At 45.9% G+C, this 26,917-nt stretch overlaps 2 long non-coding RNA genes across 6 annotated transcripts; both read left to right on the forward strand.

Annotated features, from left to right (window-relative positions):
- The first annotated feature begins 6,804 nt into the window (after nt 1–6,804).
- On the forward strand, nt 6,805–12,297 carry LOC118168481. 4 transcript variants are annotated; one of them, XR_004751587.1, is made up of 4 exons: nt 7,570–9,086; nt 9,319–9,412; nt 9,525–9,995; nt 12,080–12,297. It is a non-coding gene; the product is annotated as an uncharacterized LOC118168481 (long non-coding RNA). The 4 variants fall into 4 exon arrangements; XR_004751588.1 differs by lacking the exons at nt 7,570–9,086; nt 12,080–12,297 and adding an exon at nt 6,805–7,031 and having other exon boundaries at nt 9,525–10,720; XR_004751586.1 differs by lacking the exon at nt 12,080–12,297 and having other exon boundaries at nt 9,525–10,720.
- Nucleotides 12,298–12,325: 28 nt separating this feature from the next.
- Nucleotides 12,326–26,441, forward strand: LOC118168480. Of its 2 annotated transcripts, XR_004751585.1 has the most exons (8): nt 12,326–13,126; nt 14,437–15,414; nt 16,367–17,935; nt 20,172–20,283; nt 20,434–20,703; nt 21,079–21,217; nt 22,444–22,635; nt 26,299–26,441. It is a non-coding gene; the product is annotated as an uncharacterized LOC118168480 (long non-coding RNA). The 2 variants fall into 2 exon arrangements; XR_004751584.1 differs by having other exon boundaries at nt 14,437–17,935.
- Nucleotides 26,442–26,917: the final 476 nt, after the last annotated feature.

The following is a 26,917-nucleotide window of genomic DNA, read 5'->3' on the forward strand; positions in this document are numbered from 1 at the left end:
AGATAAACTCAGGACCTGAATTGGGCAACACAGGTCAACGTGAATCAATGGCGTTGCCCAAATCTGAAGCTGGTGCAGAGCTTGGCCTTAGATCAGCTATTTTTAATAGTGAGCAGTGCGGGGGCACAATCAGTCTATATTTACATCAGACAATATTTGTGTTTAGTGTGTAATTACCATTGGCCCTGTTTGTGCATATAATTAACGGTTTGACATCGCATCCCGCTGGGTTGACATCTGTAGAATTCAAAAAGGGCTCAGGATCTCCAAAGAGTGTTTTTGTTTCAGGTTAGACGTGGTCTGATTGTCTAAATTAAAGACATGTCAAACCACATGAAAAGTTCAGGACGGAAGGCAACCACACAGGACGTGGCATGCGGGCCAGGTAATCACAGCGGTGGAAAGAATGGCCACACTTGTGAGCCTCGCTCCTCGACGGGCTTTGGAAAAAAAAAAAGCTCCTTTATTTTGTTTTTAATGGGAAATAAAAATTAGTAAATGCAAGCCCTGGCTGCAAGGAAGCACAAATAAAGCAAACCAGATGTTCATTAGCTAATCACTTGCAATTTTTTCCCTCTTGTCCTTGATGGAGGAAAAGAAAATTGAGCATGTGGGAACTTGCCCGTTGAGAAAACATTTGGATCTTCAGTCATTTATCTGTTTCACCTCTGACTCGGTTCAGGCCTCCGTTAAAAGGCAGGCGGGGTGCTATCAGAAAGAAAGGTCAGCGGGGATCACTTCAGATGCTTTTCAGCTGGGGTAACCCTTGAGGCTATCCTTGCTTTTGTGGGCACGGAGAGTCAGTTAAAAACAAAACAGAAAACCAAACAAAAATCCAGTGAGAGCAGTGGAGCTTTGAACTACATCACTTGGTTTGTCCTATGCCTAAATTACGGTGCCATTTCTGTACAGTGCTCGTTATAATCACGTGCATACATCAGGAAACGTGTTTATTACAGAAATAGCAATGAACTCTGAATGGCAAGCTGCTTATTTCTCAGTGTTATCAATGGAAAGCAACATCACCTTTAATCCCTTTGGATTGATACCATTTTCTTTTCCTCCCTGCTTAAGACAAGACAAAAATACGTTCAACTTCGTACTTCAGCCAGTGCATATGATCAATAATAAAATGCTCGCACATAAAGGCAGCTATGCGCACAGGCATCAAACCATTTGCCTCCTTCGTAGCGGTGTTACTACGTTAGGTAAAATTACAGTAACTCAGCCAACACCTCTTTCATTAGAGGTATTTGCTTCGTGTTTTAACGAGGTTCATTTAACAGTGTTAATTTTAATGCACAATGGCATAATGGTTCCTCAAAGCCTGGGACGACACAACAGGGCAGGTGTAGGATCTTGCCTACCCGACTATAGAATCATAGAATCATGATCATAGAATCATGAGGTTGGAAAAGACCTTCAAGATCATCTGGTCCATCCCCCTACCACCAATGTCACCCACTGTAGTGAAACTGTCCTCGTCATGTCTTGGTGTCATATCAGAACTGGCTCACTGCGAGGTGCTTTACTTGGGAGTGTTGGTCTGGGATACTCCAAATGTTTTATGTCTGTAAGGCGTTTCTTGGGTTTTATTTTCTTTCCATGCCAGTAGCACTGAGGTTTGTGATCATTCTGCTTCTGCTGGATGTGAGCTCCACAGCCCCAGACCAGCTGCCTACGTGGTGGAGTTTCCATTGAGGCCAGTGGAGCTGCCATTCCTAAGGAAACTGGACATCAGGAGAAGTCAAGGACAGAACGAGTGAGGTAACAACCTGAATAATTTGTGTGAGTCCAGGGAGAAGTTACACCAAACCTGGCAGCTTTCTTGGATTGGATAGCTAGGCTCTCAAGGCAAGAGGCACTGGACCTTACCTCTCTGGACATCAGCAGATCACCTGATGTTGTACCATTTGCAGATTTATCACATAAATTAGAGGTTAGAACAAGCACTGTAAGATGCCGGCAGAACTGACGGAGCGACAACAATAAGTAGCATAAGAAGGAAAACTCTCTGGCTGGGTGTATGAGCGTAGTGCTTCAAGGATTCATCCTGGGGACGGCTCTTATTCAATATTTTCATGAATGGCCTTGGCACAAAACATAGCATGTTGCTGAAGTCTGCTGATGACACAAACTTGGGAGGCGTGCCATACGGAAAGAACCGGATGACCTTGAAGACTGGAGTAATAGAAATGAGATGAAATCCAGTAGTGCAAAATGCGAAGTCATGAGTTTAGGGAGTAATAAGAATTTCCACTATAAACTGGAGACTTGTCAGCTGTAAATGACAAAGGAGAAGAAACACGTGTGGGTCCCTCCGTCGCAGGATGGGGCCTTTAAAAAGGTATGTACAACTTCAAATGTATCCTGGGAGGTATTTCTTCCTGTAGAAGGTAGGTATGGCATTTTCCAGGAACTGGTAAAGCCTCATGAGGCATCCTGTGGGCAGCTCTGGTCCCCTTGTTCCTGAAGTGTGAGCTTGGCTCATGTAGAAAAGGATGGTGAAGATGCTGGGGGCATGGAGAGCTCTTTGAGAGAATGGAGAGTTCTTCGAGAGAATCATAGAATCACAGAATGGTTAGGGTTGGAAGGGTCCTTAAAGATCATCTTGTTCCAACCCCCTGCCATGGGCAGGGACACCTCCTGCTAGACCAGTCTGCTCAAAGTCCCATCCAGCCTGGCCTTGAACACCTCCAGGGATGGGGCAGCCACAGCTCCTCGGGGCAACCTGTTCCTCACCCTGCTGCCACGCTGCTTTGGATGCAGCCCAGGACACGGGTGGCTTTCTGGGCTGCAAACACACATTGCCGGGTGGTGGCAAGCTTCTCATCCACCACCACCCATAAGTCCTTCTCCTCAGGGCTGCTTTCCGTCCATTCTCCACTCAGCCTGTATTTGTGCTTGGGATTGCCCAGGCCCAGCTGCAGGACCTTGCCCTTGGCCTTGTTGAACCTCAAGAGGTTTGCACAGGCCCACCCCTCAGGCCTGCCCAGGTCCCTTGGGATGGCATCCCTTCCCTCCTGCGTGTCGACCACACCACACAGCTTGGTGGCATCATCAGACGTTCAGAGGGTGCACTCAGTTTCACATTCCTCACAGAGAAGAATGAAAGAGCTACGTTTTTGGCCTAGACAAATGAAAACTGAGAAGAAGGGTGATGGCTGTGATGGCTGGTGATGGCTGTGCATCTATATGTCAGGATGGTAACCATCAGAGAAAAAAAAAACACGAGCTACTTAAGTTCAAAGACACAAGGCTAAATGGGTACAAATTGGCCATAAATACTCTGGGCTCTAATCAGAGGAAAGTTTGTGACCATGTAGAATAATGAGGCTCAAAAACAGCCTTCCAGTAGGAGCTGGGGACAATAACACCTTGTTATATGAGCAAACTTGGCATGTTTGGGGAAAGGATTAGAGCACCTGGGCTTGGAGGATATCAACTCTGGGGGCTGTTTCTGGGGAGTGCTGAGCCTCGAAGGACTTGGCTTTCAGTGGGATTTAGACCAGGGGTCCTACCAGAGGTCTGTTCGGGGCTAGTGATTGCCCTGCCTGGACAGGACCTCATTTTCAAGGGACTGAAGCTCCTGTTGTCTGGTAGGGGCAGTAAGCTGGTGATGTCTCAGGGTGCTTGATTAATCTGTGGACGTGATTAATCTGGTTGTGTCAATGGATACCGCACCCGATCCGGTGGTTTGTGTGTGTTGATTCTGCGTGTGGTGTGTGTCTTTCGGCTGTTGGAGTTGGTCCATGTTCCTGGGTGTCTACGTGACCCGATTAATACTCCCAGGTTAATGCAAAAGCAAACAGAGACACAAAAGGAAGGCCTGGCCAAAAATTGCCTGTCGCACAGCGTACAACTGGCCATCACTGCATTTGTCAGATAAATAGGAAGCGGGATACATTAACCCAGTGGTGAGCAGGGAGCACACTTGTTAACTTGTCAGTGGCAGCTAAAAATAAGTATTTAGGTCTGAAGTAGCAGTAACAGATAAATACGAGTTATGAGTACGGTCAGTTTTCAGCTGCTAGGCAAAACCAATGCCTTGTTTTTGCTGTATCCCTCATATCCTCTGAACAACTTTTCCATGGGGCTCAAAGGAACCTTCTACCCATGCCTTAAATGTGCGCTTTCTACTCCAGAGCTGAGAAATGAATTGAATATCTACCCTCTAAACTGAATTTCCAAAGAATTTCCAAAATCCCTTGTGCTGTCTAAAAAAAAAACGAAACCAAACCAACCAACCAAAAAACAAAACAAAACAAACAAACAAAAATAAATAATAAAAACAGGAAGAGAAACTGCGAGAGATGGTGAAATGCAGGCTCTGGAGGAGCTAGCAGGAATGTCTCCAGCCGCTCCTACCAGGGCAGATTTCACAGGCACTTTTGAACAGTTGGCTGTTGATTTCAAAAGAGGGAAACAAATGAGGAGAAATGGTTTCAGGAAAGGAGATGGCTGTCCCTCCGTGCAGCCTGATCCACTGAGGCATCCCGGCAGGGAACAAACCTCCAGCTGGGAAGGTGAGCTGGTTTCACTGCTGCGGCGCAGCTCGGAAAGTGCCAGCCAGGCTTCCCTGAATGAGCAGGCACCCGGCTGGCTGGGTGCTGAGTGTTGCCCTGATTTCAGTGGCTCTCTCAGGGTTAAAGTTAAGCATGTGCTTCAGGGCTTTCTGGAGCCGAGCCAGGCTAATCTACCTCGCTAGATGCTGCCCCAAAGCAATTCCTGAAAGCTCTGTCTTGCCACCAGGCAATCCCTCGACTTGCAAACGAACAAATACTGGGAGCTGCCTAGGCTGCATGTTATTTTCTGGTACCTTGCAGCTTCCCGCAGGTATGGCCATTTCCACAGCATAGCCCAGCACATCTGGCCACTTCTGATGACCCCGGGGAGAGCACGTCAGGTTAACACTCACCTCTCTCTTCCTTTGCTTTGCTAGCCGAAGTGTTGAGCTCCCCAGAAAGATCTGAAGAGATGGTTGATGCAAAGAGCAAAAGTTGTGTGATGTGAAGGAAGGGAGAAGCCAATGAAAAGGCTTTTTAGCCTACAGCTTTTCTCTCGCTTGATCTGACCTGAAGCACAAGGTGGGCAAACACTTCTTTTTTTTGGTAGATAGCAATTGCCACAACTGAATGGGTACTCACACTCTGTTCCTTTCCATGTACATGGAGTGGGGACTAAAACAAAGTGGATTGGGCAGTGGATCAAGCGGGATGTTTTTACTAGGCACAATGCATGAAAAGAAATGGCTGACAATAAACAACAAACCCGGATATTTCAGTCTTCTGGCATTGCCTTCCCAGCGAGGAAGGGAGTCCAGCCTGCCCAGCCAGAGCTGTCTGTGAGTGGAGATTCGACTTTTTCAGCCCTCCCCTTGCTGTTTCTCGTGGGTGAAGGTCCTGCATCATCCCCAGGTGCTCCAGGAGCTGCCGAGCGAAAAATGCTGCTAATTAAGAAGAGGACTGTGGATCCCTGCCGAGGGAGAGCTCACGGAGACCCGTTGTCTCCACAGGTCAGCAGATCAGCTCCACGTACAGATGTGGCAGATCTCATTTGTGAAAACCCTTCGTGTCTGAGAGGCCAGCGCTTCCCTCCGTGAGGCTCAGCTGAGGCTGTGGAGGGAAGAGGTGACTCCGGTTCCCCGTGTGAAGAGGGGTGCAAGAAGGGAGGCTTTTGCTCCGCTAAAGAGACCAGAATTTACTGGGCTGCTGAAGCAGAGAGGGGCAGTATATCTGTTGCTCCCTTTGCCCAGGGCATATTGGCTTTTCCTACAGGTTTTGATTGCGCCCTTCATTAAAAGAGCCATTCCTCCCTCCAAATTAGGTGGAATTCAGCGCTGAAAGAATCCAGCCCAAGTCCCAGTTTATTTCTCCATAAAACATCTGTATTGTTCTTCCAGGATGGCTCTGCCAAATGAGTCCTCAATAAACCCAAAACCTGGCAATAGACAAAACGCTCCAAAGCGCCTTTTTAATATGGAAAAGTATCCTGCAGTGTCGCAATCTTCCAGTGGAGACCACCCCCTACCCCTGAGAAATGCAGCATAGCACCACGCCACAATTTGCCTGGGGTAAAGCAACAGAGCTGGGCCTATGCTGGTTTACTCCAGCCAGAGGATCTGGCCTCTAGTTTGTTTTTTTATTATTATTATTATTTTTTCCTTTTTTTCCTAAGATCCTTAACTTCTTTTTCCCTTTTTATTTTTTTTTCCTGTGGATAGGAGCTTTGCAAGTTCCTTCTTTTATTGTTCGCTCATTTGGCAGGAGCAACCAAGCAACAAAAGTGTTTTATTTGGAAATAGTTGAGGGGGAAGTCGACAATGTCCGAGCTCCGCTCTGATTGTGTGAGCTCTGGGAGGTTTTCACCTCTCCTTCCAGGCTGCACCAGGCTGGGATTATCTCATTTGATTTCATTGGATCTGTGCGCAGCAAAGAGGTGGGGAAAATTAAAGGTTAGTGAAGTTTGCCTTTGTGTCACGCTAGAAGCTGTTAGTTATTTAAGTGTAAAGCTCTCTCTCTCTTCCCTCTCTCTGGACTGAAATACCATGCAGTGTTCTACTTGTCTGATTTGACTCAATACACGGAATGTGACTTCCACGGCTTGTTTTCCATCGCAGAAATGATCCTGAGAAAGAAGCACGGGGGAGATGAGATGCCTGTATTGGCTAAGGGGGAAAAATGTAGCGTGTGAGAGGCACACGTGGCCCAATCTCCTCCATATGGGTACCACGCTTAGCAGTGCTCACTCTTTTATGGCCAGCAGTAATGCATGCTACAGTTTTGGTCTGTGATGTGCCCTAATGCTGGCGTAACTTTTCCCTTTTCTTCCACAGTTGAGGCTCTTGTGAATCCGTCGGGATCTGTCCCCTTTGGTGCCGTGCAAGCTGCACGCACGAGCTGAGGTTTTGCCTTTCCTGCTGTGCTCTGCGGGGCCAATCCAAAATAGCTCAGGGCCAGATTTCTAAGAATTCAGCACCCACAGCCAGGGCCGAGCGAGGAAGTCGGGAGCGATCTTAATGTAATGAGTAGGTAAGGGCTTGTGGCGTGGGGAGGAGCTGCGCGGCTGGGTATGTTTATCTGGGTGTCAAATGATTCACCCAAGGCCAGAAAGGCCCTCGGTGTCGGCACCGGGATGAGCCCTTCAGAGTACGTCGGGGCTGGGAGCAGATACTCAGCCCCTCGTTTCCCACCGGGGATGGTTGGATGAGATTTTCAGAGCTCGGTGCACACGGAGGTGCCGCCCTTTTCTGAAAATCTGGCTGCTTCCTGCAGCATCTCAGGATGAAGGGGGTTAATCGGGGAAGTCGTGCAGAGCTCTAGAGGAGCCAGCCCTGACCCCGATAACCTCTCCGGCCAGGGCACGGGCCATGCGGCATCGCTACACCTGCAGAGCTTCCCCAGCCACTGCCTGCAAATAGTTTCCTGCTTCACTGGGGACTTGGCAGCATTAATTAATAATTGATGCTTCTAAGAGCACGTGATGATAGAAGAAAGCTGTTTACCGGATAAATTACTAGCACCCTGTGGTCATTTGCAATTGGAATGTACTATTCCCTGCAGGGGATGACTCGTGCCATTGCTATGTGGTGCTGGAGAGCTGATTAGAGGGCTGTCAAGTGCTTTCCACCACCAAAACCCAAGCCTTTGTCATCAGACGACGCACTTTTCCCAATTAGTTGCTGGGTTCTCTGCAGCCAGTCCCCAGATCACAAGTCGGGCCTCCAGAATGCCAAGAGTCTTTTAAGAATCATGCGATGGGTTTATTCTGTGCCTGCTACTTTTAGCCCTTCGCATGTGTTCAGGCCATCTCCTGAAGTTTTTTCTTTAAGACCGTAGGGACCACAGATTTTTTTTTCTTAAAGCAAAAGTGCTGGATAGAGCACCACGGGAGCTCGGGTTTCACATAACATCGGGGAAGATTCACAGGAAAATCACAGGAGCTGGCAACAGAGGGCTTTTCCTTCTGAAAGGGCTGGCACAGCTCGCCACGCAGACGTTCCAGAGAGCAGCTCCCTCGCTGGTGCCGCTCCAGCTCTGCCGATGCCAGGGGAAGGATGCGAATTTACAGCCGCTGAGGATCTGCCACCCCCAGGCTCGCTGCTGGTCGGTCCCCTCTGTGTTTTGGGGACCACAGAGAAGCACTAGGTGGTTTGATACCTTGCAAAAGGCGGGTGCCAGCTAGCAAGCACAGCCATCAGTCATCTCCCCGGGGAGCTGCCCTCTGCATAATGGGGAGGAGGGAAAGCTGAACCCCTTCCTCCCTGCTCCTCTTCACTGGAGGGGTGGCCGGTGCACAGAGGAAAGCCCCAGGGCTTATTATGTTCAGTGCAACTGTCTAAATAAGGAGGGAAAGATTTCAGCCTGGAAAACTTGTGCCTTTCCACCGGCTTTTGCATCCAGACAAGCACAGCTTGTGCCTGCTCTCCTGCGTCAGGCTTTCGGGGCACCCGGAAAAGAAAGCTGGCTTTGGAGACAAAGATCCCGCCTTGCTTTTAGGAGGGGACCTCGAGAGTCCGGACACAGTAGGTTCTCTATATTTTGGGGACAGGATGGCTGCTGTGCTGCAGAGACTGCCTTCTGTGCCTCCCCTGCTGAAATATCACATCACAGTGCTTCCTGGGGTCAGCCCAACAGCATCCATCCAGCCGGCGCACAGAAAGTGCAGCTTTTGGAGAGGGGAATATAATTTTAAAGTTGGCCTGAGAAGCCTCCATCTAGTTTTCAGGGTTCCAGAATGTTGTTTTATTAGGATTACAGTCTTGTTCTTCTTAGGTTTCAGCAGGCGTTTATGACTGTTACAACAGGAATGAAAAGCTGGGGCTGGAATCGGCATCGCTTTCTCCTGCCAGGCACAGGGTTCACGGTGGAGGCCAGACATATGTCTTTCTCCCACAGATGCTACTTTTTTTTTTTTTTTTTTTTTTTTTTTCTGGATGGGGAGGTGAGCTCTATCCTCTCCCTGGAAGAGGGCTGGCAGCGGCTCTGAGCTGAGATGTGGGGGTCCGTTGGCTGAAGGTAATCGCCGTGTTGGTTCTCGTCGTTCCCCTCTGCCCTTTGCCAAGAGGAGAGGCCAGGTCCCAGCAGGTCTGTGGGGAAGGTCGTGTTTGTGTACGATGCTGTAGCCTCGCGTTGTTCCTGTCTCCTTGCTCTCATGCCCCATGGACACCTTTCCAAGTTGTCAGAGAGGGCTGGTGAGGGGGAGAGCACTTCAGGGCCCAAATATTCTGTGCCTACAGACCCCCCTCCCTTTCCCCCCCCAGCATTCCAGACCTGATACCATTCATCTATCTGTATTTCTTTATTCCTCCCCATACAGGTCAAAACTCCTCCTGGAGGGCACCCGAATCAGAGTGGGGTTCCCTGCTGCTGCAGAGCCCATGCCTCTACCTCTGAGGGGCACTGGCAGGAAGGTAAGGGTAAAAGCAGCTCTCACTGCTCACCACAAGTCCCCTGCTGGCCTTCTGGGTCTCGGTGACTGTGCTGGGTTGGGGAGCTAAATCCCCTGCATGTTCTGCCCCCCAGAAGCAGTTCAGCCTGCCCAAACTGTCCCGCTTGGGGTGAAGAACTCTGCCCTCTTCTTGGGGAATTCCTGGCTCTGGGCTTGTTGGACCCTCTGCACGGTAATAATTAGCAGACAAATCCTGCTGACTTGGGAAACTCATCTGAGGGTTTGTTTGTGTGTTTGTTGTTTTTATGAGAAGGTCCATATGCCTTTCAGATTGTGTTATTTTCAGAGAGCTGATGATCTGAGGAACAGAATGAAGAGTTGACGTTGTTGGTTGTTTTCTTGGCCTGGTTTAAACAGCAGATGGAGGTTGGTAGAAGGGCTACAGCTCGTTACTTTATCCTGGTGGAATTTGATGAGTTTTATTGCGAAGACAATAGGGCAGATCACGACAGCACTCAACCCAGGGAGAAAAGAGAAAGCTTTGTACCTGGCGGGCACCGACCGTCCGCCCGCGTGCCCTTCACGTGTTGGATCCCATCCAAGAGGTAATGCGGGAATTTCTGCGTGTAGTTAAAGTTTATGAGACTGCCTGCCTAAACGCATGCATGTGTGTGAGTGCGTAGCAGAGCGAGGATCCCTGGCATGATACTTAATCAAAATCCAGTTTTACCAGTGACATAAGACAGATAAAGCACCGAGTACAGACCTCAGGATCTGCCCCTGCAGCTGAGACGCTGTATCTGGCATACGGGGTAACCGCCAATACACACGGTGTGTGACGTACTCGGAAATCCTGAATTTGACCTGGATTTTCCAAATCAGAACCTTGTTTTAAATCTGAAGATGACAGTGCCTGGTAATTCATGTGTTTGCTGATCTCTGGGGCAGTTCTAGTTCAACGCTGGTTTCTTTCCAGGGCATGAAAATCCTATCTAACGTGCAGTGCCTTTGGAATCTGATTGTTACTCCGAGAAGTGTGCTCACTCAAAGTGTTTAAGAAATGGGCAATAGAGTTTGAGCCATAACTTTATCAGCAGAGCACAGATACTCATCTCTAAGTGCTTGCTGGATCGTGTTCCTTCTTTCAACGCTCTCCTTTCCTGCCGAGTAACCTGTATCTAGTGCTGTTTTTATCAGGTTTTTGAGATTATTTCTCTTGCCCTAGTGCTGGCTGAGCTGCCTGTAGATGAGAGCAGGCACCTTATTTTATAACTCTGTTCCTAACCTGATCAGGCTGCATCTTGAGATGCCCGGTGCTATTCCCGGGGTGCTATTCCCTCCTTATTGCTGGCCACAGGTGCCAGCACTGACCTTTCATTCGCGCCATCCCTCTGCTGTCACGAGGTTGTCCCCTGAGGTGGCTCCTCCGAGTCTTTGAGCCACCTGATTCACCAAGCCAGACCGCTGTAGGTGGCCCCGAATTGTTTCTCCTGTTCCCTGACCTACCTTTTTTGAATTAATCTCACTCAAATAGGAATGAGCAGAGAAGACTTGAGGAGGAATCACCAGTGCCCTGCACAACAGCAGTGACTCCTGATGAGCCGCTTTCTGTGTCCACGCAGGGTGGCTCTGCCATGGCAGCAGAACTAGAGAGCTCTGTAGGATGTGCCCTTCTTCCTGGTATTGGTGGTGCCTTTTAACTGTGCTGCAGCACATTTGGTTAGAAGTGCTGCTACATTTTGCAGCAGCGCTGGTAGAGGCAGTGTTAAATGCAGACATCCCACGGCTGATATTGAGAATTCCTCCAGTAACCTCCCTTCGGTTCAGCTGTTCTGACAGTACAACTTGCTATCATCTCCATTTTAGCCCATTTATTATCCTCCTTACAGCACTTGGCTTATCCCTATCTTCTCCATTTTAAATAGTCATTTTGTGTGGCAACGTATCAAGGGTTTCCCTGGTATTTGGATGGAGTAGCCTGGCACAAATGGGTGCCGTTGTTATACCCAGAACTGAAGTTTGTCCCTTATGTCACATTTTGCCATAGCTTTCTTTGTCCTTTACCCAGTGTTTCTTCTGAAGCTTTGTATAACACCGATAGTGGTGTTGTGACCCTGTATATGACCAACTCCTTTTTTTCTCCTTAGATAAAGTCACTGCTTTTTCTTTTCTCTAAGTTACCGGTTTCAGTATAACCAATCTTATTATCGGATTTGTAACTCCATGTGTTATGACTTCCAGTATTTAGAGCTGGACTGACACTGCTTCCTCCCAGCGCAAGCACATCCAGCATCTAAGTTATGCTTGGGTGAGTGACTTCTGTATTTCCCCTCGAGGGATTGCTACAGTCTGGGATGTACCAAATGCAGCTGAAAGAGATGGATCTTTAACTTTGTACACACACAGGTTTTTTTTTTTTAGTTCTTTATTGTCTAGAGACATGCTGTGGATGTGGGGTTTTCTATAATCAGGTATTAAGAACCCCAGCAGCATGTCCACTGTCACTAAGATTGGGCGTAGATGTTTCAGCTAAAACAGGCTGAAGGCAGATAAAATGTACATAGCATGGTTTTGTTTGCTCCATCTCTAGAGAAGGAAGCCTTTCACTTCCCTCCTAAAGAGGGGTTTTAATATCTGCAGTTGTCATATACTGCAAGCCAAGCATGTGACGAGGCTATTACCTTTCCAGGACACGCTGCATGAGGAAGGCAAACCAATGTTAATCTGAAAGCATGGCTGAAATAAGCCTACTTCGACATCAGACCTCTCTGGATGATGAGTTGGGATCCGTTATGAAAGGATCTTTGTCACGAATTGGCAAACAGAATGGCTGAGATCCAGGGCAACCCTTCTGCAGACATGAGGAGAGGCTGTAACCCGGTATGAACACGCTGGAGCTATCGCTGAAGTGCGGGGATGTTATCTCTACTTGTTGTAACTTTGTATGTTGGTTTAGGTTTTTCTTTTTTTTTTCTCATCAGAGGAAAGCTCAAGAAACTAGACCTGAAGGAGATAACCTTTCGCAGGTGGAGGAATGGTGACTTTCTGGAGAGGATGATAAATGTTGGAACTTTTGCCAGGTGCTTCGTGTCTCCCAGGCTCATTTCTTGTGGAAGCAGAGCGGCAGGCTCTCAGAGTGCCACAGGCACCAGGACTGGAGTCTCACATGGTGCTCCAGGACATCAGCATCACACAAACTCTGCACCTCTGACAGCGACAGCCCTGAACTAGCAAAACCAGCGTGTCCTCAGCTTCTGGGGGTGCTTTCTGTGAAGGTGTGGGCTTTCTCACTGTAAACATTTTTCTGAGCAGCAATACTAAGAACGGGGAATCCTCTGTATGTGAAGCACAACCTCCGATTAGAAGCTAAATTCATATTTTGCTATCCACTACTTTAATTCTCTCTTTTTCCTCTAGAGTTGCTCTTCGCAAATCTTTTCCCCGCCTGGGAAGTGGTGCTGCAGATCCCCGGCTCCTTGCAGTCACACCATTCAATTTGTTTGGAAGTACAAGCTGCAGTTTTACAAACAGTTACCGTTCGGTTGTATCTGGGGACGTTATCACTGGGACAAGTGAAAGGTCTGTTCTTTATCTGAAGATAAATTTTAGCTAGCAGTTTTTACTCCCTTGTTGCAAAGAATTAAGGCACTAGAACTTTGTAAACTGAAGGGCTCAGAGATTGTTTGAGAAAACCCTTGAGCACTGTTTGTTTCCCAGACCTCCTTCTCTGCAACAGGTGAGTCACTCTGGCTGATATTAAAAAATAATAATGAAAAAACCCTTTCCCCCCGCACAAACCAACCCTAAGGCACACGATTAGCGTGAGTTATTTCACTCACATGCCTGGAGAAGGGCAACCTTGTAAGCAACTAAAGCCTTATTCTTACAATAGGAAGTATTTAATAATCTTTGTAAGAGGCAGTAGTGCTATCTGTGCCTTTAACAAAGCCTTTGTTCTGCTAAACCTCATTCGCGGGCATTGTTTGGAGAATGTATGGAAGTGTTGGCAGGACCGGTGACCCACGTAACTGCCGTGCAGTGGGCTGCTATCAAGCAAATTAAAGAAATCTAAGGTTTTATTCTGGCAGTCTTAATGTATGTAAAATCAGTGGCTCTGCTAGCTGGAGCTATGGGTTCTTTGTAGGAAGAATTCCCCACTTGTAATATTTCCATTAGGAAATTTGCTTTGGAAAAAATAATTAAAGATCTGGAGGAAACCCTTATTTTTCCCCAATTTCTATTTTTATTCTCACTTCTCTGCTTGCTTATAAAAGAAAAAGAGTAGTGATTTATTTCATATATTTGTTTTTATGTACCTATTTTTTTTAGAAAAAAAAGAGTCACAGCACTATTTGTGTTCGTTGCTTACAGAGGGAGAGGGTTAACAAGTGAAAGTTTTATTTTCAAAAGTGAAAATCAAAATCTAAAAAGAAGGTTAAAGCAAGTTAAAAGTTTAAGGCTTTTTAAAAGGGAAATAGTCTTTTTCATATATATATATATATATACATTTTAAAAATCACTCCTTCTTAGGGAGGAGTCACCTTTTTTAAATGAGAAAAGGGAACATTTCCAACAATTTTCAAATTAAGATGTTCAAAATTTTATTTTTCTATAAAATCTTTCATTTGGAATTAAAAAAAAATAAATCCCATTTGGCAGAAAAAAAAAAAGACTTTCAGATAAAATTGTTGCCTTCAATAAATCCCAGATTTTCAATTAAGGAACTTCAAAGTTTGCTTACTTTAACTATTCAAGGTGTAAAATACTGCCTAGTGAAATTGACAGTGGCAAAAGCTGACCTTAAAATTTGCTGGACTCTCTAGCCACACAACATTTCTTTCTAGGCTATTTAACCGTGTAACTAAAATATAAAAGCAGGAGGTTCATTCTGCGCTCGGAGAACTAGGAGTGAAACTTGAATGGTGACAGGGAGTGATTTTATAGGAGGTGCTGAACCTGCTTAATCTGTCTTTTGTGCAGATTTTAACAGGCTGCACGAGGTTTTATTTATGTATTTACCTATTATTCTCCATCATTGTTTCAAAGGCGAGCCAAGGAGACTGAAAGAGTTTTGAAGTGGCCTAAATCGGACCGAGGCAGGCATTTGCTTATCAAAGAGGGAATTTTGCAATACTATGGTCTCTCTCCCAACAACGCCCGCTGCTAAGGTACACATGAAAGGCAGGTAGGGTCTGCGCCCAGAGCCTTGAAGGAAAAGGTGAATGTCCATTTTGCATATCCCATTTGTGTGCTAAATGGCAGCGGTATCTTAAATAGGGCTACAGTGGCAATTAAAATAATGAGATACATAAAAGACACCTGCTTTAAATAAATACAGTAATCTGCCCAAAGCTCCTGAATGGACTGGTATTCAGCAAGAGCCCTGAACCTGCATACATACCTATGCTTAACAACATAATCATTAAAGAACAGAAACCTTTCCTTCTAATCCCCCTCATACAGGACAACATGTGGATGTTAGCATATTTGGACTGCTTTGCATTCCTTCTTGCCTGCTTTTGAGAACATACTACATTTTAAAACTTGTTGGGTTCTTTCATGTTTTATTTGACCCTATGTAATTGCATTCCTGAAGGAATAACAGGCTCCCACAGTGATTTATACCCTGTATTAAATGTCAGTTTTGAAGAGACACAGTTAGCAGTTTGGTTTAACCTCCTGCCTTCCTATGTAAGTTCAAAACTGAAGTGGAGCTCGGGATCCAAGGGGAAAAGTAAAAAGATGAAAATGGACTTAGAGGCAGTGCGGAATGAGGCGTATGTGTTCCTGGCCCCTCACCTTTAGCCACCAGAACGAGATTTCAGAAAGCCATCTCTATTTTTAACTGTAATTTGTGTACTTCCCCGCTGCCCTTGACCAGTTGTGAAGGCTGTAAATTAGGGCGAAGCGCTCTGCTTTCTCCGGGCAGACGACTGCAGAGGCTCCAACAATGGGGCCGGAATATTTGTGCTGCAAAATCAACCAAATCAACCCAGTGGGGTTGGCCTGTGTCCCAATAAGAAGGTCAGCAAAATAAATTGTCCTTGTAATTAAGACTTGCTCCTTTGTTTTTGTGTGTGTAACTGTGCGTAAATAGCAAAGCGGGCTAGGTATGTTATTACTGTTTTAAATATTTCATTCCCTTTGTAGATTTCCCTACGACACAGTTAACAACTGCTTAATCACATGTTATGACCTAATTATGGGGGATTCAGCTAAATAAATCTTGATGTAATGCTATATTCTTGATGTAATGGCACTCTGACGGCCGCTTTTATGCATTTAAATGTAAAAGTAAATGCAGTTCGGATCTGACACATGACTTAAATGGTAATCGTTGGTAGAGTCACAGCTGAAACAAGTATCAGGGGGAGTTCTTTAAACACTAGCACTGTACATACACACCTAATTCCTATGCCCAGGAAATAAACATTCTGGTGATCACTTTTTTAACATGCAGCTGTAATGGTTCATTTCTCAGACAGGAGATTTAGCTGCAGCTGCTCCGAGGAGGATCCTGTTTTCACACTGAAAGCAATAGATTTGACCCATCAAAGCTACTAGCCCAGACTAGTTTTCCCTAAAATATCTTTTGCATAAACAAATGAATGCAAAAGTTTTGTGGGGTCAACCCAGGGAACCATTCGTAGTTGTTCTGAGGCAGGCAAATGACCAGTTTTTCCACTGAAGTAATTCAGGGCATTTCCATTGCCTTCTGCGAAGCCTCACGTGTCCATCAGGTGAATGATGAGTACAGAACAGAACTGGCCTGCTGTTTGCCAGGCTGGAAGGCTGACAACGATCTTCTATTCTGAAGTGAAAAATGTAGGCGATAACGTTTTCTTTGGCTTGGGTTTATCTCGCCCAAGACAGGTGGCTTGAAGCGGTGGAATAAGTTGCCCTCTGGCAATGCGTGTCACCGTTGACTGTTCGGGGAGCTAATACGGCTAACTTAGACCTGATGCTTGTCTTTCAGATGGATAGAGTTAGGTAAGATGAATCCTACCGTATGCACGGTATTGTGTATCAGCTTCCCCTGACTCCTAGATGTGCCGCCAGATTGCTCCGTGTGCTTGTGCCTTGGTGGGAGACACGCTGGGACAGGTCCTTTGGCAGCCAAAATACATCCAGCGGACAACAGGTAAAGGGGTACGGACCTAGGGGTGCAATTAATAGCTCAGGAACGTAGCGTGAGATTTGCCTTTCGTGAGATCTGCTTTAGGTGGCAAAATGGTAGGTACCCATCCCTGCAATTCTCACGTTTCGTTATCAGTGGAAGGAAATAGTTCTGTTTAATGCTGACAGTGCTATCAGTCCAAAGTCAAAGGAGCAGGTCCTGAGCAAAAATGCATTTGCTTCACAGCCATGAGACCCCCTTCCCCTACGCTTGCTAGGATCACCTACGGTAGCTGTCCAACTTCAGGACCAGGAATATCCTGTCTTAAACTGATCAGCATTTCCTCTCTGGTCTTTATTTGCTGTCCGTGCTGCCTAGCCAGGGTGGCAGCTTCCACGAGCAGAGCATTGTCCATTCACGCATGAACTGAGCACGGAGTTCAGCTGTCCCTCTTACAGAGTGGGAAAACGTGAAGGTGAACTTGAGTTAAGGCCCTCAGTCTGGCTCTCTGGTTTAAACGGCCCCATGCACATTGTGGTGTGGCTGCTTGGTTATCATCTGACTTGGGTGGTGACGATGGACAGGTTGTAGCCCAGGGTATAACCTTCTTAGCCTCTGATTCAAAAAGCAGGTTAAACAATGGCAAACAAAGAATCTTAAACCAGTGTGAGGAGAGAAATAGCAATTCCTGGGCAGCATTGATGTATCAGTGTGATTTGATTTAATTGCACCTTCAGCCACTGCTTGGTCTCAGTAGTAACAATTAGGAATTAGAGAACGGGGTGAGGAGTATCTCCTGGGTTTCTCAAAGATTTCTGAAAATATTATTCGTATTTTCCAACCCTTCAAGACTCTAAAAGCTAAAACAACACCAGCAGAGGGAGACAAACCCTGTTACCAGACTAGCCTGGTGTAGCAAGACCTGAAGGAATCACTGCTTCTTTATAGGAACCTGACCTGGAAACCTGAAGGAGGAACTCTTGTGAGGTGTTGTGCGCCATTAAGTCTGCACATGGGTAGTAGCATGAAGTAAGGATAGAAGAAGTCCTCTTAAAAATAATAAAAAATCCTTTGGTACCATACTGGATGTTTCATTGGCCAGAAATGTTTCCCTTATTTTGGTTGGGTTGCATGTGTGTGCGCACACGTTACTTTTCAACTAGAAAAGTGCAGTTACGTTACCTGGATCTCAGATGAAAAATCAGAACGTTTAAATAAGATTTTCCCCAATATTCTTGCATTTTACTGATTTTTTTTTTCCTTTTTGTGGATGGAAAACTGTAACTGACTTGACCCAAGTAAACATTTTGGACTTGATCACACCAGAAGTGTGTTTTCTGTGGGATAGTTGTTTGAAATGTTTTAATCAGACTGAAGTGTGATGGTTGTGGTTTTTGTGAAGTAAGAAAGCTACCCGGACTTCCACAGGTAAGTTAATTTTAATGCCACTTGAAAAGAAATTGCAACAGTGAAGAAAACAAAATCACAGAAGCTTTCTCAGGGTGTAAATGGCAGAAAAGATGCCTCAGGTTGGCTAGCCTTGATCTCCAGATGACCCAAAAAAGTCCTAAATGGATCCTGATCTATTTTGCTTCCATAAAGTTTAACACCAAAAGAAAATGCTTCCCTTGCTAGCCTCAGTCCCTGTTTCTGCAGGAATGTAAATGAAAAGAAGATGGAAAGAAAGATCTGAAAATGAATGAGAGTCTCTCTTTGTAACATATTTGTTAACCTTTTCGTGTTCTGTTAGGTTGTGAAGCCATCTTGGTTTGCTTGAGGCCTGAAAATGGAAATTACTTTCATCATTGAATGATTATGTTTGTATTTTCTTCACTGATCAGACAGAGTTGTATTCCTCTAGCTGCATATCTAAGAGGATGATGGCCTTGAACCCTTGAGTATGCAGAGGAGCATCCCCTTGTTTGTCTATATTGAATATAGCCTGTGCTGGTGAGGCAGCAAATGGCTTTTATGGCAAGGGCTTGCGGGCAGTGGCAGGAAGTTGTGATGCATTTTTATAGCAATTCCATTGTCCTTTGCACTGGGAGTGAACTGGCTGGGCTGGCACAACTGGAGCTGGCAGGGCTGGGCTTCAAAATCCAAACCCTGTGTGTGCTGTGGGACTGTGTCACCCACCAGGAGGACAGAGAGGGACCTCACCTGCCAAGTGCTCCCTGGATGTTGTAGTCCGTGCATTTCCTGCAAAGCTCTTGTTCTGAACAGTGCCTGGGGGGTGATGTGTGTGGCTGTGGGTAGGAGACCTGAGGATCTGAGGAGGACGAAGCCCCCTCCGTCAGACGCTGTTCATGCTGCCTGCATTGCTCCCAGACAGGACAGATCTGTTTGGGAGTCCCGCATCTCTTAGCTGGAGAAAAGCTTTTGAATGGGGTGCAGAGATGTCGTTTTATAGCATGAACCGTAAGAGAAAACGCGTGCAGGGGATAGGTCTGTAAAAATCATCCTTTAATTAATTGTCTAGATAGACATAACTGTGGATGCCTTCAAATGCACTGCTGCTACAGATCAAACCAGCAGCAAAAAGCTCTGGGAGTGTTCAAGAAAGATTTTTTCTTCCCCTACCACGGAACAAAGGTACTTGTGATGACATTGGCTCTTACAAATACACACTGGTAGGAAATGTGCCAGAGGGGACCTTGGGAGATCATCTATCCATCTACCCCAAGGCAAGATTTGCCAGGTCTGAGCCATTCCTGGCAAATCTGCCTCAACAGTGACAGAGTCTGCCGCTCCCCGACTAATTTACTCCAGTGCTCACCTGTCCTTCCTCTTAGGAAACGTGTCTAATGCTTGACCTAAATCCTCCTTGCTGCAATTTAAACCCATTATTTCTTGTCTTATACCCAGTGGACATGAAGAACAATTTATTACCTTCCTATCTGCAACAACCTTTTACATAGTTGAAGGCTGTTATCATGTCTCCCCCTCAGTCTTTTCTTCTCTAGACTAAACAAACCCAATTCTTTCAATCTTTCCTCATAGGTCATGTTTTCTAGACCCCTGATCATTTTTGTTATGGAAATAAACATCCTTTAAATCAAATTCTGCGAATCAATCTTCTGCAGAAAGGAAGGGAAACAGAGAGGTTAGAGTTAGCGTAGGGAACAGGAATCTGGTGGTGAAAGAAGTGAATTTGCTGAGGTCTGTTCAGAGCACAGCCGCCCGTTCTTCTTTGGGAGTAGGAAGTAGAGTGAACAACATTTTTCCCCCAAGTTTCCTTGGGAAAATCTTCTACGTGTCTGCTACCAGAAGAAAGACAATATTTCATTTCCACAGGTTGTATGGAAAGTGGTCTGTGGAAAAGCACGGGGAAAGATACCAGAGCGAGGGAATTTTGACCTGTATTTTATGTCTGTCACACAGACTGTCTGAAATCCACTTGCCTGCAGCGGAACCAACCCTTGTTCTCTGACAAGTGATGTAGGTGGTCCTCAAAAGGCAGTTTAAAACTGGATCATCACTCTTACTTCTTAGGAAAGTTTCATCTCTCTGCAGAGTCCTTGTAAGCTGAGTCCTTGACGTTGAAGAAGCAACGTGAAAACAGGGCTGCAGAAGGACCCATAAAAAGTTTCCTGTGCTTATACTCCTTTCTGTCCTCCAAAGCGTTATGGGCTGGACTGAAGCTATTTTATGTGTTTTGTTTTAGATGCTGGATTGTGGAGTCCTATACTGCTAATGCTTCTAGGTGAAGCCTGCAGCATCCTTTTGTTCTCGGTGCATGGGAGGAGTGACGCATCGACTCAGCCTTTTACTCAAAGGTAAGTGTGAAGCTGTGGTAAATCCGGTCTCAGATCAAAGACACTGCAGCCAGATGATGTGAAGCATTCAAACAATCGCTTTTCTTTTTAAAAAAATTATTCTGAAGGCTTTATGCTGGGCTCAGATATCACCTGCCTTTCTTTCCCCAGTCTGTGTAAATAGTAAAGCCAGCAGGAGCACCAGACTGCATGCTTTGGCTAACTTGAATTGCGTGTGCAAACATCTGATCCAGATTCCTCGTTAATAGACATGGAAACATGGCCTCACGGTATAGCCAAATTGTTCAGCTCGCAGAACAATGAACCTATAAACGTGGGACAGCATAAAATTTTATAGAAAGAGAGGGAGGGCCAAGAGCATCTTAAAGCAGGGTGCGCTGATGGGTCTTGAAAAAGAAGTTCAAGAAGATCTGTTAAAAGGTAAGGAGAAGGAGTGTAGAAGTGACGGAAGGGCAGGTCTTGGCCCTTGCATAGAAGATGCTGTAAAGGTAAAAGGTTTTGTGTTGGTACAAAAGGTTTTGTGTCGTTTTGTGTTGGTGCGTGGCACCTATGTGAATGTGAAGTAATCAGTAGAAAGGGTAAGTAGTTCTTAGGCAAAACTGCATTGAAAGGACTGTTTTGTAAAGAAGCTTCCCAGATGTTCTCTCACCAGAGACGACACTGATTTGACCTGTCAAAGTTGTTAAATTTGAGGCCCTATCTGTGATCAAGATAGCTGAGAGTTCTAAAATTCTTTAGCAGAGGTCCAAAATAAACAAGGTGTGGTGAAGAAAAAATGCTTTTTGCTCCTTGCAGATTACCGGGACCGGTCTTCCTTTGGCTGTCTGATCCAATGGCAAAGGCTCGCTTATCTTCCAGAAGCCAGAGCCGAGAGGATGCCCGAGCGCTTCCTCTAAGCAAAGTGAAGGAGGCCAGGGACAATATTGTGCCTGAAGTGAGACGCATTTGCTCGTGAGATGCCAGTAAACACATTCCAAAAAGCAGTTTTGCTGTGATGAGTTTGGCCATCGTGGTGGAACTGCATTGTAGTAATAGCCAAGACAAGGTTCTGGTTTCAGATAGCCTTGTTTTTACAAATATCCAAGCAACACCGCTTCTCTTAACCACTTGTAAATGGTACCGTAGCAGAATCAGTCTAATAACAGGGTCACCTCTCATAAAGACAGGCTTCCAGCATTAGATAAAATACTAAAAGTTGTACTTCTGAGATGGTTTCCATGCAACTTTTCCCATATGGGCCCTAAAACCCCAGATGCTTTAAAATGTGCTTAGGGCCTTGTAAGACATGGGGCTATCATTAATTAGCAAAGCCCCTAAGCACATGTTTAATTTTAAGCATGTGCTTTTCTTTCTCAGGGATCCATAGGATTTACGGACTTTAAGTGACTAGGTTTAGGGATATGCTTGAAGATAAGCATGTGTTTAGTTGCTTTCCTGCACTGTGGCTTTATTTGTTTTTACAGAAATAAGAAAAATGAAAGATCTTATTACAGTTCAAACACAAATAAATGTCCAAAACACAGCAGGGAGGCTTTAGGTCTTGGTTCAGAGCCCAGTGAAGTCAATGGAAAAACACCCCAACACCTCAGTGGACATTGGAGCAAAGTCCTCAGAGGACTGATGATGAACCCAGTGCAGAAACTTGTTGAATACCTCATGTTTCTTTGCAAGGTTCCCTTATCTTGTATCCAGATGTTGCTAACAAGGATTTTTATTAGCTGCTGAGAAGTACTAGAGCGGCAGTTTTTCAACTCTTAAAGCGCGTGCGTATATAGGCAAGGTAGAAATAGTTTGCAGTAGCGATTACGGTCTCTGGAGCTGTGAGTGCACTTCGAAAGTTTCCCAGTTCTTGTTCGGTAGAACCATTGCTTGGTCCTGTTGATCTGAAAGTGTTTGCTCTCCCTCTCTCATGAAGTGCAGTGAGGCTAGCGAGACAGTTCCTAGCGTGAACGTTGTCTCTTTGTAGAGGGAAAGGTTTATGCAGCAGGAACAGCAGGTTCCTTTGAATAGCATTTGTCTTTTTTTTTTTTTTTTTTTGCCTTTAGATCTCTACAGTGTAGACAGCAACACCTGAGTATTCATTTGGTTTCCCTTTTTAGGCATGCAGGGAAATAGCCACCTTTCAAGAGCATTTTGATCTATTTTTGGTGTTTATTTCAGGATGAGAGGATGCTGTAGATTTCTGCATTTGATCTGCTGAATTTCCACCTGAATTTTGATCCCACGGATCAGGCTGAAGCTTTCCTTACTCCTGCAGAGGCTGCCCCCAGCATCAGCAGACCCACCTGAGCCATCAGCCATAACCCAGTGGGGAAAGCGATCCTGTGCCACCTTGCCAGGCACGTCGTGAAGGTAGATTTGATTATAATGTATGTGCTTCTGCCTCTTCGGAGGAAGGCATCTGGGTTGCAGTACCAGAGCCACGGGCAAAGCTTTGCTCAAGCTAGCAAGCAGAGTGCCCATCTCGAGTCCCTGGAGAACTGGTAAGCAGTTAGCCATGCAAAGCTGATATTGGTTCATTTTCTATTATTACTTGTGTTTGCGAGGTCAAATTGACACAGGTCTGCAAGGATGTGCTGCAGCCACATCAGAGTACCCATCCAGGGTCTCTGGTTAAGCTGTTAGGACGTGCAAAACCCATGTCCCTGCACTGCCTATTATTGCCAGGTCAAACTGACACTGACCTGCAAAGATGTGCCATGGTGACACCTTCATTTTACTCTGAATGAATATCTTCTGTCACCCCAGGCCTTACTTCCTCATCAGTGAAAGACTTTTGGTTGTATCCACTGACAGTAGCTCTGGGATTTGGTATGGTGGGAAAGGATCCTGTACCAGCTGCTTAGCCCAGTGGAGTTAAAACATTCTGATTTAAGTTTAATAGAACAAAAGATAAAACATTTATATTTGCAGCGTGGCTGCTTAGTGGGTGAGCCCCCAAAATTCCTTTGATGTTTTATTCATACTTGATATCTTGATTTTTAACTGAGACCCTGTTTTAAGGCTAGAGAAAAAACCCAACAACAATGTTTTCCAAACTCTGAAATGCAAAACCAAAGAGTTGGACCTGGTCTTTCTTTTCCTTCATGGTTCAGAGACTGCAAGGAAAATGATTTGAAGCATTTCCTCCTTCTAACACCAAAACAGAGCCTGGCTTTTAAATAAAAAGAAAACTATTTCTGTCGAGTGCCGAGAACTGTCCTTTTCTTTCAAACTGTTTTGCAGAACTAGAAGATACAAATCGATAGGTAAATGTTTAGTCATAGGACTGTAATTATGATACCTACTTTTCCTGAGATTATGATGATAGGACACATTTCTTACTTGTCCCCTAGAAGAGTTATTTTTTACTGTGAGAAGCCCAGTCCCTGTCTTAAATTTCTGTAGTCCTCAGAACAGAATCTGCAGTCCTTAGTCACATTAGAAAAATCACATTGGCCTGAAAGGAAAATGTTAACTTCTTCAATGAGTGGAAAAATACTTCTGTTGCTCAAACGTAGGTAATTAGACTGAGGACTTTCTCCAAAGTAAACCTTGACAATCTAACAATCATCTTTGGCTTTTGCACTGCATGGAGTTTCTCTTACATTGTTAAATGCATTCCATGTTTCAGTAAATGACACCAGGCTCACCAGCAGTGACTGAGTGATTAGTTTATCATCCTCTTAGTGCAGCCATCTAGATCTTTAACTCTTTAAGCAGTGGCATTTAAGACTTGAGAACACCCAGGATCATGCCTGAGGCTTTAGACATTCTCAATTCAAGCAAATCTTGGATATCAAGTGAAAATGAATAAAAGAAAGTAGGTGGATGCATTCTGATAACACTTTAAACAAGTCAGGTAAGCTAAATTGCAGATAAACACCAGGCTTTTCAAAGAGGAAGCCAATTCCCCTTTCCTGGGACCACTTAGGTCATTAGGTGGCTGAGCAGCATAAAATTACTTGGAGAAAATCTAACAGCATACAAAGGCAGCAAACAGTGGCAATCTACATTTCCTAAGACTCAGGGCTCTGAGGCAGAGTCTTTGCTGGATTTCTTACTCATCTCTCATGGCACACAGTAAAATGAACAATTTTACAAAACATTTGGTGATAGCAAGTGTACGCGAGCTGAAACATACGGGGCTGGTGCCTGCCCCGTGCTATAATCACATCCATGCAGAGATGAGTAAATGCATAAGGCTTGGCAGCAACAAGAGTCTTTGGAGAAGGAAGAGCCTCTACTTAATTCAGAAAAGAAAGGTGCAGGAGGATTTTCAGACAGAAGGAAAAGGCTTTGACCTGCGAGCTGCTGACCAGCTGCACCTGCTGCTCAGCATCATGGATCTTCACCTATCATCTGATCCTGCTCAGTAACGCGAGCCAGATCACCATGTGTGCCCTCTGCCATGGGAGGCATGGAGCTGCTCACCCTGTGGAGACAAAGTCCTTTGGGACTTCTGTAGCTGGGAAGAGTCAGAAATGAACAAGCGCAGCATTTACATGCGTCCAGCAACAGAAGAGAAACCAAAGCCCAGCTTTTATTTATTTATTTTTGTTAAAAAATGCTTTCATAGTCTTGTCCACTGCCTGTGGAGGTTTTGTTTTGTTTTGTTTTCAGACTGGACAATTTTGTTGTTTTGGGTGAAAGGAGTTTTTGACCAGCAGGGCAGGGTGATCCTGTGTGGAAAGGGAATGGATGATGCCAGGTACGGTAAGTTCTCTATATCCTAAGAAAGGTTGAGAGTAGATTGGGAGCTATCTCTGAAAAAGCAGAGCTGTGCTCCTGCAGGCACAGACAGCCCAGTTAGGTCTCCAATTTTCTGGTGACTGTGGTGTTGCCTCCAGGTGCAGCCATTCTCAGCGCTGTAAATACACTCAGACAGCTGCTTCGAGTAAGCTTACCTACCAGAAAATACAATGAAGTGATCTGGCTGTGCCATCCCTTTCATGGTTCCTCCTCTGTGGTGGCCTCTGTGTGGTTCTCCCTCACAGGGGAACCCCTGAAAAAGGAGTGGTTGTGGTTTTGTGCTTTGGGTCGGGGTTTGGATCCACTATCCCTGACCCAAGTCAATACTCAGTGTCTCTAAGTCCTCTTTGCCTTCCCATTTTATGCTCTGCTCTCCAATCACGCATCTTAATCCACTCGATTTTCTCCTTGCAGTCCCTCAAGTCCCCAACCTGCGCAGCCCCACCTCTGTCCTTCGTGTGCTTAGCCCGGTGTGAAGCGGACAGCCAGCAGGATTTCCTGCCCTGCCTTGCCTCTGCACCTAACTGCTGCGTGGGGAAAGAGAGATGAGAGGTGAAGAGACTTGCTGAGGGCCACTGGAGAAAGGGTAGATGGCAGTTTTTGGCAGCCAGAACGTTTTAAGCTCAATGCTGGCTCTTTGTGAGGAGTGTTCACAGGCTGTATGACTTTTATAAACAGCGTCACACATTTACTCTTTGCTGTATTTCTTCGAATCGGGGTGCGGTGTCATTTGCATACAATACCTAGTTCTGGCCTGGTTACCATAGCGGGTGTGTGCACGGAGGGTGGGAAAAGGCAGCAGAGGCAGAGGGCAGAGATGGAACAGGCAGGAATGCAGGGCGCGACCAGGGGAACAAAGAGGTCCTAGGGGAAACTGCTGCAACGGGGCTCTTCTGCTTTCTGTGCCTCCAAGTGCAACACCAGCCTGCCCGGGGGGCTGGTGCTGAGCAACGCCGGAGTTACCCTAACTGTGGTTGCGACACGGATAGAAATCACTGTTTTACACCCTTCGTCTTGAGCCCTCTGCTCAAACACCGAGTTTTCAGCCCGTATCTCTTCGTGGCTGGGTGATGCTGTGCGCCTGCCAGCTGCGCCATTCAGGATCGTCTCCGCAGAGCCGCGCTGCCTGTTGTGACACCTCGGTGCCTTTGGCTTCGGTCCCGTTTTCTAGAATTGCACTTGGCCTTGCCTTGGCCCTCTGCCCAGGCTGAATTTGCCTTCTTGGTTTTCACTTCTCTCCCATATCGCTTTTCTCTCCTGTTCTGTCTTCCCGCTCATCCTCAGGGGTCTGGCGTTGCAAACCCTTCTGCCCAAGTGGGTGAGCAGCCCCTTGTGCCCAAGGTCCCATCACACACAAGAGAGAGTGAGGCAAGGGATGTCCTCAGATGTGCTGCCTTCCTGCAGTTTCTCTTCCTCCTTCTTCAAATGAATTCTAGATAGTTCTCCTAAAGGTCTCTCTTCTCCCTTTTTTATGACCCAGTTCTTCAGTTTTATTTCTCCGTACTCTCTTTGCTCACTGGTATTTTAAAAATAAAATCAGTAGATCCTGCAGATGGCCTTTGAAGCCTTGTTTGCCTGTGGGATCAGACACGCACGGTACACACGTACAGCGTCGGTTTGCCCGCATCTTTTGGATAAGGTATCAGAGAGCACAGACTGCCTTTGCATTGAAGCCAATGTCAAGAAATTGGCCTTCCTTCAGTTCAGGGGCCGTGTGGCTGCCAGCCAGTAATCTAAAGCCCTGATTTCTGGAAAATGCTGGAAACCCACCTCTGACTACAATGTGTTTAATTCCTGGTTTCCAGGCATATTCACTTTTGCTTCTTTCTTATGGGGAAGGTTTTGCTTCCATCTCCCAGCAATGTTTCCCTTCTTCTCAAGCCAGAGCGACGCAAGGGAGGAT

The sequence above is a fragment of the Oxyura jamaicensis genome, chromosome 5, assembly GCF_011077185.1.
Source record: "Oxyura jamaicensis isolate SHBP4307 breed ruddy duck chromosome 5, BPBGC_Ojam_1.0, whole genome shotgun sequence".
In the NCBI taxonomy this organism is placed as follows: domain Eukaryota; kingdom Metazoa; phylum Chordata; class Aves; order Anseriformes; family Anatidae; genus Oxyura; species Oxyura jamaicensis.